Source organism: Magallana gigas, chromosome 1 (genome assembly GCF_963853765.1).
Source record: "Magallana gigas chromosome 1, xbMagGiga1.1, whole genome shotgun sequence".
Classification (NCBI taxonomy): domain Eukaryota; kingdom Metazoa; phylum Mollusca; class Bivalvia; order Ostreida; family Ostreidae; genus Magallana; species Magallana gigas.
The window spans coordinates 60,242,899-60,261,859 of NC_088853.1; positions in this window are offsets into that span (position 1 = coordinate 60,242,899).

Consider the following 18,961-nt stretch of genomic DNA (forward strand, 5'->3'; position numbering starts at 1 on the left):
TAGGAAGGTTTTCCCGTTTCATGTGCAAAGGCAACTTCTGAACTCTTCTTAAAACCATTCTCTCCACAGTTCTCAAATCACTCAAGTTTTCTCGTTGAGCATGTTGCAAGTCAGTACTGTTGGATGTATCCATACTGTTGGATGTATCAATTTATACCATTCTTTCTTTTCGCAGTTTCCTCGCGTTCATGAATCCTCTCTATGTGTCGTATTTCCTCAGAGGATATTTTCCTTTTGGATAGATAAAGTTTTCGTTCCGGACGCGCACACAAGACAGGAAGCTCAGAAAGTCATCATCATGGGGGGGGGGGGGGTGTCTCTTAATGCAAGATATCGTCTTAAATTGACGTTTGCACACCGCATATACATATATTGGAACAGTTGACATATGTCTGGTTTTCCAATGATCCATAAAATTTTTGAAACTCTTAAATATTGAAATACTGGTATCACATCCCGATATGAAACGCGTCCAGGGTCAAGCTCATAAGCTCGGCACATTCGTAAAAAACTAAAGGATTTAATCCATTGACGAAGCAAAATGTACATATCAAAATTCTTTGAAAATGCGTCAAACCGCTTGTCCAGAACAAGCGGCGCATTTCATATGGCCATTGCGCTGCTGGGCCTATGATGTCCTGGATGTCCCGCCAGTTCAGGTAAATCAGTTGATTTCGTGACGCCATTACGGACAGTGTAGAAACATGAGATAATGTATTGTATGCATCAATGGTTTGAGATTTTATTTTTAGCAACATAAAAGTTTGAAACATAGCGAGACTTCATATTTATTAATACTAGTTTTAATGCTTCTTAATTGTTGGTAGCTTTCTGAATGTATATGTGCATTTCTTGTTTAATTTTACTTCATATTTCTAAATATATTGCGTTAGATTTCGATACGGAATAAACCGAACACACACACACTCTCTCTCTCTCTCTATATCAGACAGACATACAGACAACAATACACAAATGTCCTTAAAGATGTTTGCCCATTGTTCAAAACCAAAGCTAACCACGTTGCAGATCGATACGGAACCGAACGATTTGCACGTGCTTCCAAAGGACCCCTCTCTCTATCTCTATATCTGTCTGTGACATTGTCAATTGGAAAAATAAGCTCAATAATAATTAAAGCCTATATATATGTATATGTATATATATATATATATATATATATATATATATATATATATATATATATATACACACACTTTTGTCATCTGCACCGCGGTGCATATTAGTTTGAGCGTATATCAGATGTTTTTGATTTCACTTTTTGAATGCACAGGTGCTTGTGGACTGGACCGTGCACTACCTCCCCCCCCCCTTTTTTCTACATTTTTTTTATTTCTTTTATTAATAATCATTAACAACCCCTTATATATGTCTCCAGCCGAAAAATAAAAGAAATATCACGACTTGGTAGCATTTTATAATCACACTCGTTTCCCCTATATATATATATATAAAGAGAGAAGGTAAGCAACTCCCGTTTGTTTACATTGAGGTACCACCTGGGAAATTCAAACGATTACTATATCAAAAATCGCTATACCTTTGGTGTCATCTATTTTTCTCACTTCCACACATATCCTTCTATCTGAAAACTTATATAAATTAGCACGCTGAACCGTAATCTATCCAATTAATACACATTTGTCACTCGCGACCACGATATTTTGAAACGTTCCAAGAAGAAGCTACGGAAGTTAGCTGCACAGCGACATCTATGCTAAGAACGATAACTCTTCTTCGGCCATAATTATGTGACCATATGGTGTTTGAATCTTGTTTGTTCTGCAAACTGTCTGAATTCAAAACTTTGGAATGGTGGGCCATTATCCGTTTTCAGTTCTGCTGGTATTCCAAACAATGAGAAAATTTTGTCAAATAGAGGAATTACAGATCTGGCAGATGTAGATCGCAGTACTTCTACCACAGGGTATCTTGAATGGTCATCTATCACAACCAATAGGTACTCTCCTGTTGGAAACGGACCACAAAAATCAGCGGAAACACGAGACCAGGATTCATCAAGTATTTCTGTCAACTGTAGTGGTTCGTGATGTTTTATTGGAGTACTAGCAGCACAGGGTATGTATTTCTTACAGATCTCTGAGAAGCTGGTTGATTCCAGGAAACCATACTTTGTCTCGTAATAGTTGCTGTGTCTCCTTGGTGACCCTCGTGCGCAAGTTATACAGCTGTCTTCTGTAGGTGTTCTTCTATGACGAGACGGTTTCCGAAGAGTAGAATGCTTCCGTATTCAGTAGGAGCGATGGTAAGTTTGTCACGGTTGACGAAGTATGATCGAATGCAGGGTTGTTGAATATTATATCTAATGAATATTATCTCTAATGCTTTGTGGTCAGTATGAACCCATTTCCCCATACTATGGCCAACGCTTCCTTACCTCTTTTCCACATCTGATAGCCCCTTGCTTGCATATGATATGATTTTTCCTTCCTGAGTCAGAACAGCGCCTAGTCGCACTGGGCTTGCGTCAACGAGTATCTTGGTACTCTTTACTGGGTTGAAGTATGCCATTACTTCACTGCTGATTTTCTCCTTGAGTTCTTTAAATGCAGATTGCTCCTTCTTGCCCCACTGCCATGCTGTGTTTTGGTAGGTAAGAATGCGTAATGGAGCCACAATGGTTGCGAAGTCCGGTATTTAACGAGATACATAATTGGCCAATCCGAGAAGACTAAGGAGTACACCAGCGTTCTGTGGAACTGTGGCTGATTTTATGGCATCAATCTTTTTCGGGTCAGCTGACACACCTTCTGCACTGAAGCAGTATCCAAAGAACTCAACAGAGTTTTTGTTAAATTCACATTTTGACTTGTTCAAAGTTATGTTTTTCTCACGCAATCTTTGAAGCACATTCTTGAGTCTGCGGTCATGTTCTTCTTGGGTCTTAGCAAACACAATGATATCATCGCTAATGTTTCTTGCACCTTCTATGCCTTCTATACAGTCTCTGATGATGGCCTGCACAACTGATTCCAAATATTAATCGCTTGTACCTCCTGAGTCCCACATGTGTAGTAAATGTTGTAAGGTTTCGTGATTCAGGTGCAAGTTCCAACTTGGTAATATCCAGAGTTGAGGTCCAATTTGGAGAAGACACATGAGCCGTTTAGGTCAAGTATTACATCGTTTATGGTGGGGGTGATGTGTCGTTCTCTCTTGATAACTGTATTTCAGCCTCGACTTTTTTTCTCATATGAAACGGTATGCGTCGGGTGTGGCTGAGCAACAGGTGCTTTACTTTCATCTGCATACATATATAGCTGGAGGTCTTTTATCTTCCCGATACCTTCAAATTGGGCTGAGTATTCATCAAGAATATGGTCTAATGTAATCGACTTGATGACTGGAGTGATATCTTGGTCCACAGCTGTTTGGTAACTGAGCAAGGATCCACAATTGCCCCTCACAATGTAAACTTCTGTTATCACGGACGTCTGTCTACTGAGTGATGAAATGTTTGTATAAATGCTGCCGACTAAATTAACTGGTTTTTCATATCCATATGCAAAGACCTTTGTAATTGTAGGTTTAACGGCTGGGCAATTTCTTAGTTTACTGTAGCTTGATTCATCAAGAATGTTTATGGTTGTACCTGTGTCTACCAGCATTTCGATTTTGACCTTTGTTTTCGGTTGCTAAATGGTGCTTACTTTGGGTCTCTTGATATGAAAGGTGTATTCGTCTTCTGAACTGGAAGATTCAATGTAAGCAGTCTCCCGCATCTGAATTTGTTTCACTGGTTTTGATCTACACTCGCGACTAAAATGATCGTCCTTTCCACAGGAATTGCATCGCCTTCCTTTCGCTGGACACTTTCCTTGATGAGGGTATGATCCTCCACAATTGCGACACTCTTCTTCTTTGTCCCTTCCCGAGTTTGCTCTGTGTCTCCTTCTGTGTCCCCTTCTGTGATAGTTGCCTCTGTATCCTCCTCTGTGATAATTGCCTCTTCCTCTGTTAGGTTGATGTGGTTTTGTTTTCGTGCAGTAATTTCGTCCAGTAATTTTTTTCATGGCGTTGACATGCGCAGTCTCTTTTTTAATACCAGTGGCCTGTTCATCACTAATTTCAAATGAACGCGCCAATAGAAGTAGTTGTTTCAGGAAGTACTCCTGTATTTCTTGTTAGAACGGGCCACGTCTTGAGTACTTTCGACCGAGTAGTCATCACAATGGTATTCAAGTCCTTCTTGAGGATGACGTTAATTAACATGAAAGTCCCTCCATAACTGAGAACATTGGCCTTGGAAACATCGAACAAGATACCCCTTTGTAGGCAGTGTATGGTAGGCAAATCAACAGTCATTGACTGCCTTTGCTCTCCATTAGCATTTCTGTAGTTGTTTATTTTCCCAATGCCACAAATTTGCACTTTTAGTGTAGGGTGCACATGATGCTCTACCATCGTCAAACACGTCTTTCAGAGTTTTCATCCACAACGGATTCAGTTCATTATTTTTTTTTGCAAAATTCATTGTAAAGCAATAAAGACAGGCCTATGATAAGAAAATTATGATTCCAAAACTCCAGAGATACTTATTTAACTCTTAATATTTGTATAATCATGATCTTAGACTGTATAATAGTTTGTAGTTGCATGGTTGACTGGTTAATGGAATATATAGCTAATTGACTGGGCAACATTTATACGTGAAGGAAATCTAGATTGAAGTCCCCATAATTAACAGGTTGTAAATTTGTTGCATGTATGTACATGGGCAAACATTTACTTCAACAGACTTAAAGATGAAGTTTTGGTAGGGCAGTTAACAGCAGACACTTATTTTTGAGTTTTCAGGAAATATATACCCACAAATCAATTCTATATTCAAAATGTGTTCTACATTGAATGCATTCTTTTTAAAAGTTAGTGAGCAAAGATATAAACAACATTTAACCATTTTTTGAAATATACATTTCGATGTAATTTTTTAAGAAGTATACGTGGGTTAGTTAATTAAACATGTGTAACGGGACCGTCTAGGGGTTAAGTCCCGTACATATGTATGTGATTTGAATTCAAAAGGATGACTAATATATAATCAGTGTTTAGAAATTATATTCTGTAATAAATAACAGACATAAACAAATATTAACGTAAAAGGTATGAAACAGTATCATATAAAAATTCAAGGGAGTGGGATATTTACCGTTTTTATCAGATGAATATGAAAAGCCCCTATCCCCGAAAGTGCGTCTGTATCTGATATAATATAGTTAAAGACTGACTAAAAAAGACCCCGACCGGTCGGGCTTTACAGTCCCGGCACGCGCATACTACGCCCGGTCGGGTTAAAGGGAAATAACTCTAAAATAAAAATAAGGAAAAACCATCATACTCCACCTCCCTTAAGATCTAATGTGGATTCCAAAAACAATATTAAATTACAATAAATATCAACATGTTAACATACAATTACAATAGAAACAGCATTATCAATTAGTAATCAATAGAGTGTTCACTTCACGTAAAGTCCTTTCACTAAAGTCTATTCCTCAAGAAAAAGGGCGTCCCTCTCCTTCAGCATCTGTAGTTCCTTCTCTAGTATGTTCCCTGTTTCGTTTTTCCAGCAACCTCCTAGCCTCTCTCTCACGATGTAGTTCTCCTCTTCGCGATCTCCCTTGCCCTGCCAAGTTGATCCATACTTTTACAAATCCACGCCAGACAGCTTTGTAGTTCTTCTCTGGTGTTTGGCATGGCAGGGAGACACAGTCCTTCCAAGAGGTCTGGGTTGCCATGGAGGTCCCTAATCTTTCCTTCTTGGCAGTGCTTCTATCCCGGTATTCCTCCAGAGAAATCCTCGGCATCTTGAGTAAAGGCTGCTCCTGGTCGCTCTGCATCTGGTCCTGATCGCTCCATGTCCGGTTCTTGTCACTTTGAACCGTCTCCACAATCTCCTGCACTGTCGGAAGGACAGTCTTTGTCTCCTGGGTGGCTGAGGCACCCTTGAAAATAAAGAGTCCTGGGTCGATGTAATCCTTATTCTCCCTCTCCACCGACTGACACTTTAGCAATATAGCCTCCAGGCGTTAGAGATCCTTCTCATGCTTGCTCCTCAGGCGAGCCTTCTTGTCGGACTTGCGGCGGTACTCTGCCAAACAACCAGTCACCGGGCACAGGAAATTCCTTATCTTTATTCTGTGCCTCACCTCCCAGTGTCGAGTGAACTTGGTCTTGGTGAGAAACACTATCCCACTGAATCCACTCACAGGACAAGCCATGTCTCTGGGGTCAAACTTCAGCTCAAGAAACTCCGTTTAGCATTTGCGTAACACTTCGTTGACTTCTTCGATGTCTGCAAACAAGTCGAGAAAGTCGTCCCTCATCTGTAATTAATATAATTAGAATTTTACATGCTGAGAAAAATATACTATCCAGAATCATACACATGTCAAATGAACAGCCACCCCAGTGACCTAAAGAGTACAAATCCTAGCAAAACTATTATACACTACGCGCGCTGTAGTAGAATATAACACATGTGGCAAGGGTAGACAAGTCACCGAAAGCAAAACCCATGGTGAAAGTACATGTCACTCATTCCACCGTTAGGAATCCAGGTCCAGTACTACTCATGTCCTATACCAACACACCTATGTCTTAAATAGACATATAACTCCACCAGTTGCTTTTCTATTTACTAACAGTAAACTAATTGTATGTACATGTATATACTAGTAAATTTTTATTTAGTTTAAATGAAAAACAAATAACACTCCTTCATCCTCTTAAATTTTGTTATTTTGAATTTACGGAAAATATCTGGAAACAGGCTTAATAAGCCTTCCTCCCCCAGACTGTTTAACAGAATGCAATAGTGAGCTAGGCTGGGAGTGAAGAGATGCTTGTAGAGCATTAACGTTGTCACCTTCTTCGTCGGAGTTCCTATCTGATTCATTGTCAGGCTCAATATTCATCGATTCATCCAAATCAAAAATGTACTGATTTTCTGATATCCCGTCGCCTATGAGCTTTTTCAGGTGGTCAACATGAACCGCATTTGTTTTTCCAATAGATGAATTTTCAATTTCATATGTTATATCGGACAACTTCCGTACGACTCCAGTCCATCCAGAGCCTAGTTTTTGTTGTGCCTTGGGCGGATACCATCGCCATACAAACTCGACTGGTGAAAAAAGCTCGAGGTTTTAATTTGGTATCATAATACCTCTTTTGTCTTTTGAAACTTGACTTCAAGTTATCATGAACGATGGAAAATGACATTTCCATTGAGTTCCGCACCCATTCTACACAAGAATTGTAACATTCTTCGTGTTGATGTTGCATAGGGGGTGATCCAGCTAAGACGTCAATTGGGAGCGTTATTTCTTTCCCAAGCATTACAAGATTTGGAGTACATTTAGTACTTAAATGGACAGTCGCACGGTACGCCATCATCAGATATAGTAAGTGGTCATCCCAGTTTGTTCTGTTCTCATCCAAAAAAATGGCCAGCATTTGTTGTAAAGTGCGATTAAACCTTTCGATCATACCATCAGATTGGGCATGCTATGGCGTAGTACGTGCTTTTGCAATTATGCGCTTCGCCGTCGCACTCCCGCACTTTTGCCTTCGCAATCTCGCTTCAACGACCTTAAGGGGAAGGTCTGAATGGCCCCATCGGAACACCTCACCACACTTAGTTTCACTGAAAATCTGTTGAATGATTTCCTTAATATTATTCGTCTCAAATACCATTCATCCAGAAAAGCTTAAATCTGTATTGAAACACCTTCAGATTATGTAAATAAAAGTTAAATCAAAAGATGAGCATCAATGCATGGAAGGAGAGAACCACAAATAAGATTCTTAAAGCCGACAATAATTCATAAATACGCATTATTTCCCTTTTATCTCCGACTACCGCCATATTAGTTGTCGATTTCTATTGTTCTGCTCATCTCTACACCCCCCTATATAAGGCCGAGCACGTTACCTAGGACGAAAAGACGTGTAGAAATACGTTTGAAACAAAAATAATATGACAACCACTTCTCTGGCAAGGTATATCCAATGAATGACGGAACAAGACAGACTGAAATCCAGCCACAAATACTTCAAAAATCCTCGAAAATTCTCGATAAATGTAGACCGTTTTTCTGTGTATAATATAACATCGCACATGCGCAAACTACACTCTGTGGCAGATCGAGCAAATTCAATGATCGCATGGATCTTTAGAAACGGAGCGTTTTTGTTGGAACGGATGAAAAAGATGTTACGTTGTTACTTTTTGGGGTTTACTTACTCGGGTTTACTAGGCTGATTTTCTCTAAACTGGGAAAAACATATTTGTTTGATTTGTTTAATGTGATACATGTTTAGGAAATAAGATATATGCAGCTAGTAAGCAAAAAAGCAGAATTTTGCATGCTTTGCGATATATTTCACTGCCTGTATTAGGAATCTTAAAATTCACATTATCATCTATTTCGAAAAGCATCCTATGGCAGCTAAAGTACAAGTTTCAGTCCAGCTTTTTCAACCCGAAGAGCAAAGATTTCTATTTTAAAGATTTATAATTATTCAAAACACAAAATAAACTGAAATCCTGTTACAGTCCCTGTAATTGTTAGTTACCATGGTTACCAGCAATAATCAAACAATCACATAAATAAATTGACTCTTGACAGTGTTATGCTCCTGTTTTTAGGAGATATTTTCTTAACAGAGTGGTGCTTACTGTGATAGTGACACACCCACACTTTATTTCCCCCAATTGTTTGGCAGGCCCATATTTAATACATCAAAGAAACTATAACTTATGGTAATTGCATAGATGTTCAGACCTATACCTGACTTAAATCTTCAATCAGTAAAAATGCCTGATGCATTACTGGCTAGTCAAAATGTGTTAATAAAATCAAAAGCAATATGATAAAATGTCATAGCAAACAAGATGTGCTTTATTATTGTCTACATTACAACATGTTTGATTAAGACCCAGTATGAGGTACACAACATGTATCGTAGTACTGTGATTCTGGGAAGTACCAGTTATTCCTAAAAAATACCAGTATTTCCCACTGTCCTGGAAAAAATGAGTATGTCCCACTTTTTTGGGCGACCATGACTAAATAATTCAGCCTATACAATATCCATGCAACCCCAAAAGCACGTGCAAATTATTAAATACCAACAGTTAAATGTTAACTGTTATAGACTCAATTGTCAAATAAATTGGACTGACTTGTCAACCCCCAACCTTTTTACAATCAGATTTACAGAATACAGTATAGGACCAACATGTAATTAACATAAGACAAAACATCTTTTAATGAATTCAGACATGTAGCATACAGGGGAAGGGATCTGTCGGGGCGCCCCCTTCACTTTTTGTCACTAAAATTGTTTTAATTGACATATTATAAAGTGAATCATCATGGAGATGGCCCTCCACATTTTTGAGACCATGTAAAAAAAATGAAAATAAGAAAATGAAGAGTAAAAAATTGAAGTTATAGGTAAACTACTCTACAAAATATTGAAGTTATAAATATACTAGGCTATGCTTCCCCCCCCCCCCCCCCACCCCCAACCCCCTCACACACACCCATGGATTTGGATTTAAATTCACATCTGGAATAAATCACAGATTAGGATTTTTATGATTTCCAAAAGCTGCTTCCTTTCTCCCCCAACTTTCAAAAATGGTGTAACATAACTAAAATGAACGTTGATAAAAAAATTCGATTTAATTGATCTGTTTTAAATTTCATTTACAATATTTGCAGAGCTTGATCCCCAAGGTCATCCAAAAATACAATCTAAGGGACTCCAAAGACCCTCATCTACCATCAGCAATTAAAGAAATCATGCTGCTGCTTGGAAAATCATTCCAGACTACAGACAACGAAAAAAAAGTGAAAAACAGACTTCACTAGAGTGGAGGAGATATTACTCCAGAAAAGTTTCATAAAACAATAAATCTAAATGTACATTATGAACACACGTAAATGACACATCTGTTAACTTATGTTTTTTTGATAGTACTTGAATTATCATTATGATTTCATTTCAGGGCCTCCGCAGTATCCACAGGAAAGTCAATTCGTGACTTGGTTAAGAGAAGACGGTATAAAGACAACACAGATAAGGAGAATCTCCTTGAAGAGGATCTGCATGATGTGTAAGTATATCAAAAGAAACACTTTCATAGAGTATACTGTAATTCTTTTTAGACTTTTCTACAAGTTCATATACCGGTATTTATGATTTCAATATGATAATGATTATTAGTAAAAATGCATACCATTTACAATGTAATATATATCAATTGTGCATATTTATAAGAAATATGAAAACAATTTACATTGTAGTTCTATTGTTGAACTAAAATATCTTTTTCTTTGCAGTGGGTGTGACAACCGTGCATTTGAGGGGGATTCTAGTGACAGTGATGTCCCACTTGCAGAACTGGTAAAGAAGAACAAGTGACACGTGTTTTGAACTAAAAGATTAAGTGTTTGTCATATCATCACATGAATTGTGACCAGATTACATATATCAGAAATTGTGAAACATATGCATTTGTGATCTGTTACCATGATTCCAATTACTGTTGATGAAAGTTAATAAATAAATCTAAACATTATGTATTACTGCAGTTATCCTTTCAATATTTCATTGTCAGATTCATGAAGTGCATACTTTAGGCCTTAGACTCTATAATATAAAGCTGGTTTCATACTTATTTCACAACATAGATATGCTAGGAAATGTATAAATCTGAAATTGATAATACCTATTATCCAGTCAATCTTGTTTACGCATAATATACAACCACACCAGTGATTATATAATCCCTTTTCGCTCCAAAGCACACAATATACAAGTATATTAGTAATAGTCAGTAAATAGGAGGTTAAAGATATTGTAAAGCAATTAGCTTATACACGCACACACTGTCAAACAGTAGTAATAATCTGATTGTAGCTTAGTATGATTCTAACCGATTGTGGAACTACAGACAAAACAACAGGAGTAATAAAATAATGAAATATTGTCAAATTAAACCAAGATTAAACGACCAACAATAAAACTAACCCAATCTTTCCTAGTAAGCTTCGTCAATATTTGTTTAAAGCTTACATTATGATAATTTCATGTAATATGTTCTCTGTCTAAGAGTAGCTCTGTTGATATATACACGATTGTATGAAGTGGTGTCCTCTGTGATTTTCCTCTTTTTTGTATGTATGATGTACCTTCAGAATCTATGAGCTACATAGAAAGTCATTAACAGTCTTTCCCATCTGTTTACCCAACACCTCATTATTTATAGGCTAGACTACATATAATAATGACATTGTGTCACTGCAATGTTTTGAAATTTTCTTTGATATGCGCGCATGGATGGCGACCATAACTACAATTATTGCTTTACAAATCAGTTACCAATGGTCGTGCACTGATTCGATAAAAGGTGTTTTGTTTGTTCTTGTTTTTTTTTACCATACAGTGGTAACAACGTTACATGTATTGTTGACAAACGACACGCACGTTTCTGATACACGAAAGATCACGCACGATACACGAACGATCACGCACGTTACACGGACGATCACTAACTTACTGAATTTTCACGATACACGAACAAAAACGATAAAACACGCAACCGAACGATTCTACACCATTAAACACGCAAAATCAAAATTAATTTTTAAGATTAGCATTAAGAAAACGTATTGCTTTAATTTGTATTGCTTTATCTTTGTGTTATATTGAAAAGCGGCATGTACAGTAGCAATGCACTGTTTTATATTTTACGAGTAAACAATTTACATATCCATATAAAAAAGAAATAAACAAGTTGCTGTCCTTTAAAGAAGGACTACAATACGTGGTCCATTTGCATGTGTTTCCAACGAAAACGTGAAAGCCTTAAGGTGTCTTAACAGTATTTCAAAACATGGCTAAGCCAAAATAATTCCCGAATTTTCCTTTGAATTCGGGGCATTTCCGCATTTTTTTATGAGATGAAAAACAATATGTTAGAGGTCTAACTATCCCATTTTTGTAATAATGCGAGGTCATTTGAATTTTTAATGCGTTTTGTTTCCGGAGGGGGGGGGGGGGGGGGGTAAAAAGGCCCGGGCTTGATTTTCAAGCACATGTGTAACTTCGAGGTAACAAAGTCTCACGCCTTGCTGGATGCACGTGTGTATTTTGCTAGAAATTGTAAATGAAGCGTTGTTTAAAAAGATGTAAAGAGGATTTTTTCCAGAAGTTCGTTTTGAATTTTTAATCTGTATGTAAAGTTGTGCAATTTTGGTAAATTTAATACTGTAGTGATACCTTAAGATTATCAGAGATTCCACCGACTCTAGACCTTTGCTTTTAACCACTAAATTTGTACGTTGTATTACGTATGTAACATGTATGTATATATAGCTCTGACTTTTTATCTCAGAATTTAAAGGATTCAAACTTCTAAAATAATTATGATCTATCTATGAATGAAGTTTGCATGTATAGTATCAGGAATTCGGTGAATTCTACTATTTGCGCACACATTACGATTCACACTACCTTGTTAACTATGCAGTGACAGCTTTGTGTAAATTAAAAATTGTCTATCCGTGAATCTTGAATTTTACACTAGCACATGGGTTAGAGGTCATATTTTGATGCATTTTTCTTGAGATTTTAAATTTTATACAGTGACATAATTATTCAATCATACTTAAATGCTTAAAAAAATTTAATCGGGAAGTTCTCTAGCCTCGCCTACTATAAAAGTAAAGTTAAGTTACATGTGTATTCGGAAAACAACAAAACATTGCAAATTATGCTAGTTGATGCATGTTGTAGTTTCGGCTTAACATTAACTTATTTCATAATACTGATAGTTCATATCACATGCCAATCATTTCTTTACACGGATACTTTGTTTCTGTACTTTTTACCGACAACTTTACAATTACAGCGCCTTTGAACTTATGTGTGCATATGGCACGGAATCCCGATCCCGATAAACGTGTGCTAGCCTGGTTCCCTGAGCTACCCATTACGCACAGGAACCAGCCTAGCTCATGCGCAGACTGAATTTTCCCCATAGCATCCGGTTTAACCTCGCTTATATATTTTTATATTTTCTTCAGGGTCCACGCAATGATTTATACACAAATTATTTGTCTCCATAACGAATAATAACTTAAGTGTAAATAAAATGAAGACAATGCATTAACTATACGAATTTGACTGTTTATGTAATCCAGTTCCCTTACGTACGATTTGAGTATGCGAGATAGAGGTAAATTTGTTACCTTGTTCCATAGAATTTCGGTTTTACACATTCTATATTTCATTATTTATAGTACATAATTGATTCATTTCTATTTATTCTAAATTTTAAAGCGTCTATTAAAAATATTTCAAACAAATGTTTACACTATGTAACAGATAGGAATGCGTATCGTATTCTCATTTGAGAAGAAAAACGTTGGGGATAATCGTTTAGTTTAAAACGGGGAATGGGTAAGCTTGACTGCTTTCATTCAATGTTTCGCTCTTGCTAATATGATTAAAATTATGTGTCAAGACACAATGGATGCTTGATATAGGCTGACTATAACCTTATGCAAAACTAACCCGACCGAACAAAGGAGTGAATTAGCTGTGGAAATACTTGATAAATTTATTTAACCACGAAAGAGAGAATAAATGTTAACAACTGTCAATGTTCTTTTATAAAAAAAAAGTTTAAAATTCACTTTGTTTTACAAAAACTACTTGTCGTTGTTTTAAGAATAAATCCCGACATTCCATAAAAAAGTTACAAAACGAAAAAACGGCACGATCACGCACGGTAAAAAACGCAAACTATTTTTCCTGATACACGCACGATTCCGCACGTTACACGAACGATCACCCACGTTACACGAACTATTTAACACGATTGGCTTGTCAACAATAACGTTGTTACCACTGTATATCAAATCGTATTTAACAGAGTAAACTCGGACATGTTAAAAAGAGAAAAAATATGGTCACTTTCTCATGCTTTGCAGAAAATCAAGCCTCCCTCTGAAACAAATACTATCGTGATTATGAAGCTAAGCTGAAAACAATCTAAAAACAATATATATGCATCTCAAACAGGCTATTTCTTTCTCACATTATACACTGTCGTTATCCTGTGATACATCAACGGGTTCATAATGCGAAATCTCGATCCCGAAGAAATAAACAAACGCACAAAATAAACCGAAGATCGATCTGAACCTGTTGATGAATATATAAAATCACAAAACCAAAATTATCTAATAAATATTTTTAACAAATCACGTCTCCATTTGATATGATTTTAATTTTGTTTTAAAGCTTTGGAATATTATTTTATGTGTTAATCTCAATATATAATATATCGCTGCATCATAACGTTATGTGTTGGCCTTTAATATAACTGTTCAAATTTATTATTTGAATGAATAATAGTTGTTTAAAACTGATTTTCTAGCTGTACAGGGGATGTCAGGGGTAGGTATAGGGTATAACAGGGAGTGACAGGGGTTGTCAGGGGCGTAGAGTGGGAGACAGGGGCTTACAGTGGCACACAGGGGATGTGTACAGTGGCACACAGGGGATGGCAGGGTGTACTGGGGATGTGCACAGGGGATGACAGGGTATACAGGGGCTCTGGACAGTGGCACACAGGGGATGTACAGGGGGTGACAGTGAAAACACAGGGGGTGACAGTGGATTTTCATACGGACAGGGGTTTTTGAAGTCAGTAGTGTAATATGTTTTTGACAGGTGAACAATAAATTACTGAACATGATACCAGGCATTTTAACTAGAATTGCATGTCTGTTGTGATTCACAATGAAAAGTTATTAGAAAACTTATTTAATAATACACCATCCTCACTTAAAAATTAAATTCTTCTGAATTGACGACAGTCTAAGTGGAACATTTTTTGCATTGATTGTATTAATGAAAGAGTCCATGGTCTTTTTCCTTTGCAGGAAAGGATATCAGATTAGCATCAAAGAACAATTTGCTGAAGCTCACAGAATTCTAGATAGAATTTCTTCAAGGACAATTGTTATCCATTTTTGGTGTGAAGAATCGGAAATTGTGATATTATGCCTTTGCCGTCACAAGGGCCTCATAGGAGGGACCAAATATGCAAAATTCTTAAAAACTTCTGTTCTCCAACACATGTGGAAAAAAATGACTTATCTAAATGTCATAAAAACATTTCTGAGTGTGTTTGCCAGTATACATAATGTAATTGATCATGGCTATTATTTTTTTCATAAATCTACTTTATGGATGTATACATTTTATATAGAAATCAGCTGTACGCATTTAAGTTGCTTTGTAAATGAAACCTTGAATATTCTAAAAGACTAGATTTTGACCCGTGCGTGCACGGGTTGACATGGCATATGATATTGGACATTTACGAAATAGATACATCGCCACACCGTATTGTTGACATTTGCATAACCAAGCTATAAGCATACAATTATGCTATTAATTTCACTACACTCTGCTGAGTTGGAATAATGTAACTGTGTCTGAGGAAAGGCCTCCACCACAGACGCGGAGATCCGACGCGAGTGGACAAGTGATCCGCAGTCGGTTGAACGTTCGTGTACTTCTACATGTACCTTATCACGCGTTCATGTTTCATATTTTGCACGGACACAACTATATTTTATTATGTTTTCAACTATTATATTGGTTTAAGATGAAAAGATAAATTTATTTTGCTTGTACAGTTTTTTACACACCATGTTGACATTCGAAGCTCTCGGGATATTTTTTATATTAAATGCACTGTGTTAGAGTTATATCTCCAGTATTTTCTTTGGTGAACAGGGAAAAAAATCCATTGAAAATTTACACGCATTTGTTTTATCGTCCCTGAGTTTATCCATGCAAATGTGATATTGTGGAAACATAAAATAAAGAGCCTCCCGTGATTTAGCGTGAATGTTATGCACGTGCGCAAGATTGTAAAATCCAAAAATATTTTTAGGAATTTTCGCTGATTATTAATAAGCGAAGCTTGATTGAGAAAAAAAATGGTAATCTTCAAGTGCCATGTTGTTTAGAATATATAAAACAAAAGACAGTACTCTTTCGATTAACCGGTATTAAAGCCCCAAAATTTGAGTCTATTATTTTCATAAAGTAGTATAGATTGACCATTAAAAGCCAAGTTTACAATTTTTAGTCCAATGCTTAGATATATTAAGATTCACCCGACTCTTGAACCCCAACCCCCATCTAGCCTCCATTTCCATGAATGAATGTTTTCCAACATTAAATAATTAAAACGGGGATAATATTCAGAGAAATCTCATTTTAGGATTTAGATCTCTAAATGAAGTTTAAAATACAAGTCTGACAATGTAAAGACTTGGTAATTGTAGGTGACTGTCAGTGCATATCGGGCTCCTTTGTTGTTGAACAAATTTTTTTTATTACTTTACTACATGTATATAAACCAATATAAGCATGATACATTAAACCAATATGAGCATGATGATATACATATCATTGCATGGCACACATTTACAAAACAATAAAAACATATCTTTAAGAAAAATAGATTAAAGTAAAACATTTGAAATTGATTTAAAAATACATTTAATTTTTTTTCAAAAGCTGTTTCATGATGTACACTGCTTAGTGTTACATGCCCATACCTTAATTATACAATTATATTCAGTATTATACAGTACAGGTCACGAGAATCCCGACACCCACCGGGTAAAAAACATTTGTCTGTTGTCTGTCGGCGTTGGTGTTGGCATTGTCGTTGTTGTAAACTTTTCACATTTTCATATTCTTCTCCAGAACCACTGGGCAGATTTCAACCAAACTTGGCACAAAGAATCACTGGGTGAAGGGGATTCAAGTTTTTTTCAAACGAAGGGCCACACAATTGAATTCGCAATCGATTGAATTCGCGGAAAACAACAAATTGTATGTGGAAAATGTTTTAAAAATATTTTTCTCGAGAACTAAAATGCTACAGTCTGTGAGATTACTATGCAATAGATCCTCAAATAGTGTAAATTCTAAATTTATAAAGCCAACCATAAACCTTTTCACAAGGACCAATACTGGAGCCCCAGAAAGGGGTTCAAAGTTTAAAATAGAAATAGCATATTTTACGAATTAGAATGTTACATGGAACTGCTGTTCAGATGAGCGATGTGGCCCATGGGCCTCTTGTCTTATTTTCTTTTCACCTTTAACCTTTTTCTTATTTTTTTTCTTCATAGGCGAGGCAACTTCCAGCAACAACTGCATACGAATACAGTGTATTGATAGTGCTAAAGAAGGTAGGGATTTTACAAAACAGCATTTTTGCCATTTCTGCCTGAAACCTCAGACAAAAATTTCAAGACACCTTTTGTCACAGCATCAAGAAGTGAATTTAGAAATTGCAGCTAAAGGTAATGAAAATAGAAAGAAGATTCTAGACAAGTACAGAAGTCTTGGTGATTTCAATCACAACATCGAAGTTCTCTTGCAAATGAGTGGAAATTTCATTGTTGGTAGAAGACCGAAAGATGATAATCTTTACAGTGCAGATCAGTATCTTCCCTGCCAGTATTGTCTAACCTTTTATGTTGCAACTGACCTTTGGCGTCATATAAAGAAATGAAGTGAAACCCATATATAAAAACAAAGGCGACCCAACACATCCTGAGAACTATAGGCCGATAACATTATTAAGTTGCTTAGGAAAACTTTTTACTTGTATATTAAGCAATAGATTAGAGATATATGCATCAGCGAAAGCCAGGCAGGTTTTAGAAAAAATTATTCAACTCTAGACCATATAATAACACTACAGTTTTTAGACGGAGTCTCTTTGAGCCTCCTCTATTGTTACCGGTCAGCTCACATGTGACGTCGATAGTGGATTTGACGGACACCACCTAGCGGCAAAAATTGCAATATTTGTTTGGGATTCATATTTCAGTATTATTATTGAAATAAATCTCTTATTTGCATTTACAATAAATAGAACTATACATATTGCGATCAATAAACATAATTTCTCTCGAAAATTTTACTCCATATGTCAAATTCAAGTAAGTATGAATATGCATAAGTTTTAGAATAGCAATGGTGTGTAATCATCTAGTGGCTATTTATACTTTTTATACAGCTTCCTGTCCGTGACGTCAAATAATGAGGATTCCTCAAGAACCATCTTGTGTTGACCGAAATATTGAATAATTATGAGATGCAATGGATAAACACGGCGTGGTTCTTAGTCTGTATCGTATATTACTTGCGCATTAGCAATTAATCTTCTGCGGAGATATATCTTTCTATGTATCGCTACACTCTCCACACCCCCCGGCATCGATCCAATAAAATGATTATTCAACAAGTTGAACCACTGCTATGTGAACTTGAGTATTCTCCCAATTAAGAACAGACAACCGTGATCGTAGCATGGCACATTTTAGTTTAGTTATACTTGGCATGCATACTAAACCTACTATAAGGATAGTGAAACAAATAAATTAAACATCCAGATTACACCCTTTAACGCAACCCCCCCTCCCCCCCCCCCACACACACACACACATTCAGTGTGTGCATAGGTAAAGTACCCATGCCACGTGCTGTGAAGTTTGATTAATCCTGCATTGTCTGGCCAGCGCTGTCGATTTCAAAATAAGTTTGGAAGTCAGTGTGTGTTTTTGCAAGTTGATAAGAGAATTTCGCGTTAAAAAAAGTGTGAACACATTTGACAGAATGTACATATTTTTTTTTAAAAGTGAAGCACGGGGTATTATGAGATATACCGCGGTATACTATTTTAGATTTGGCTTTAAAGAGATATTACAGCGAATTCTCTTCATCTTGGATATTTCCGTTTTTAAACATAGTTAGATAAAAGAATAGGAGTCGTGCATATACTGAAAGATTGAAT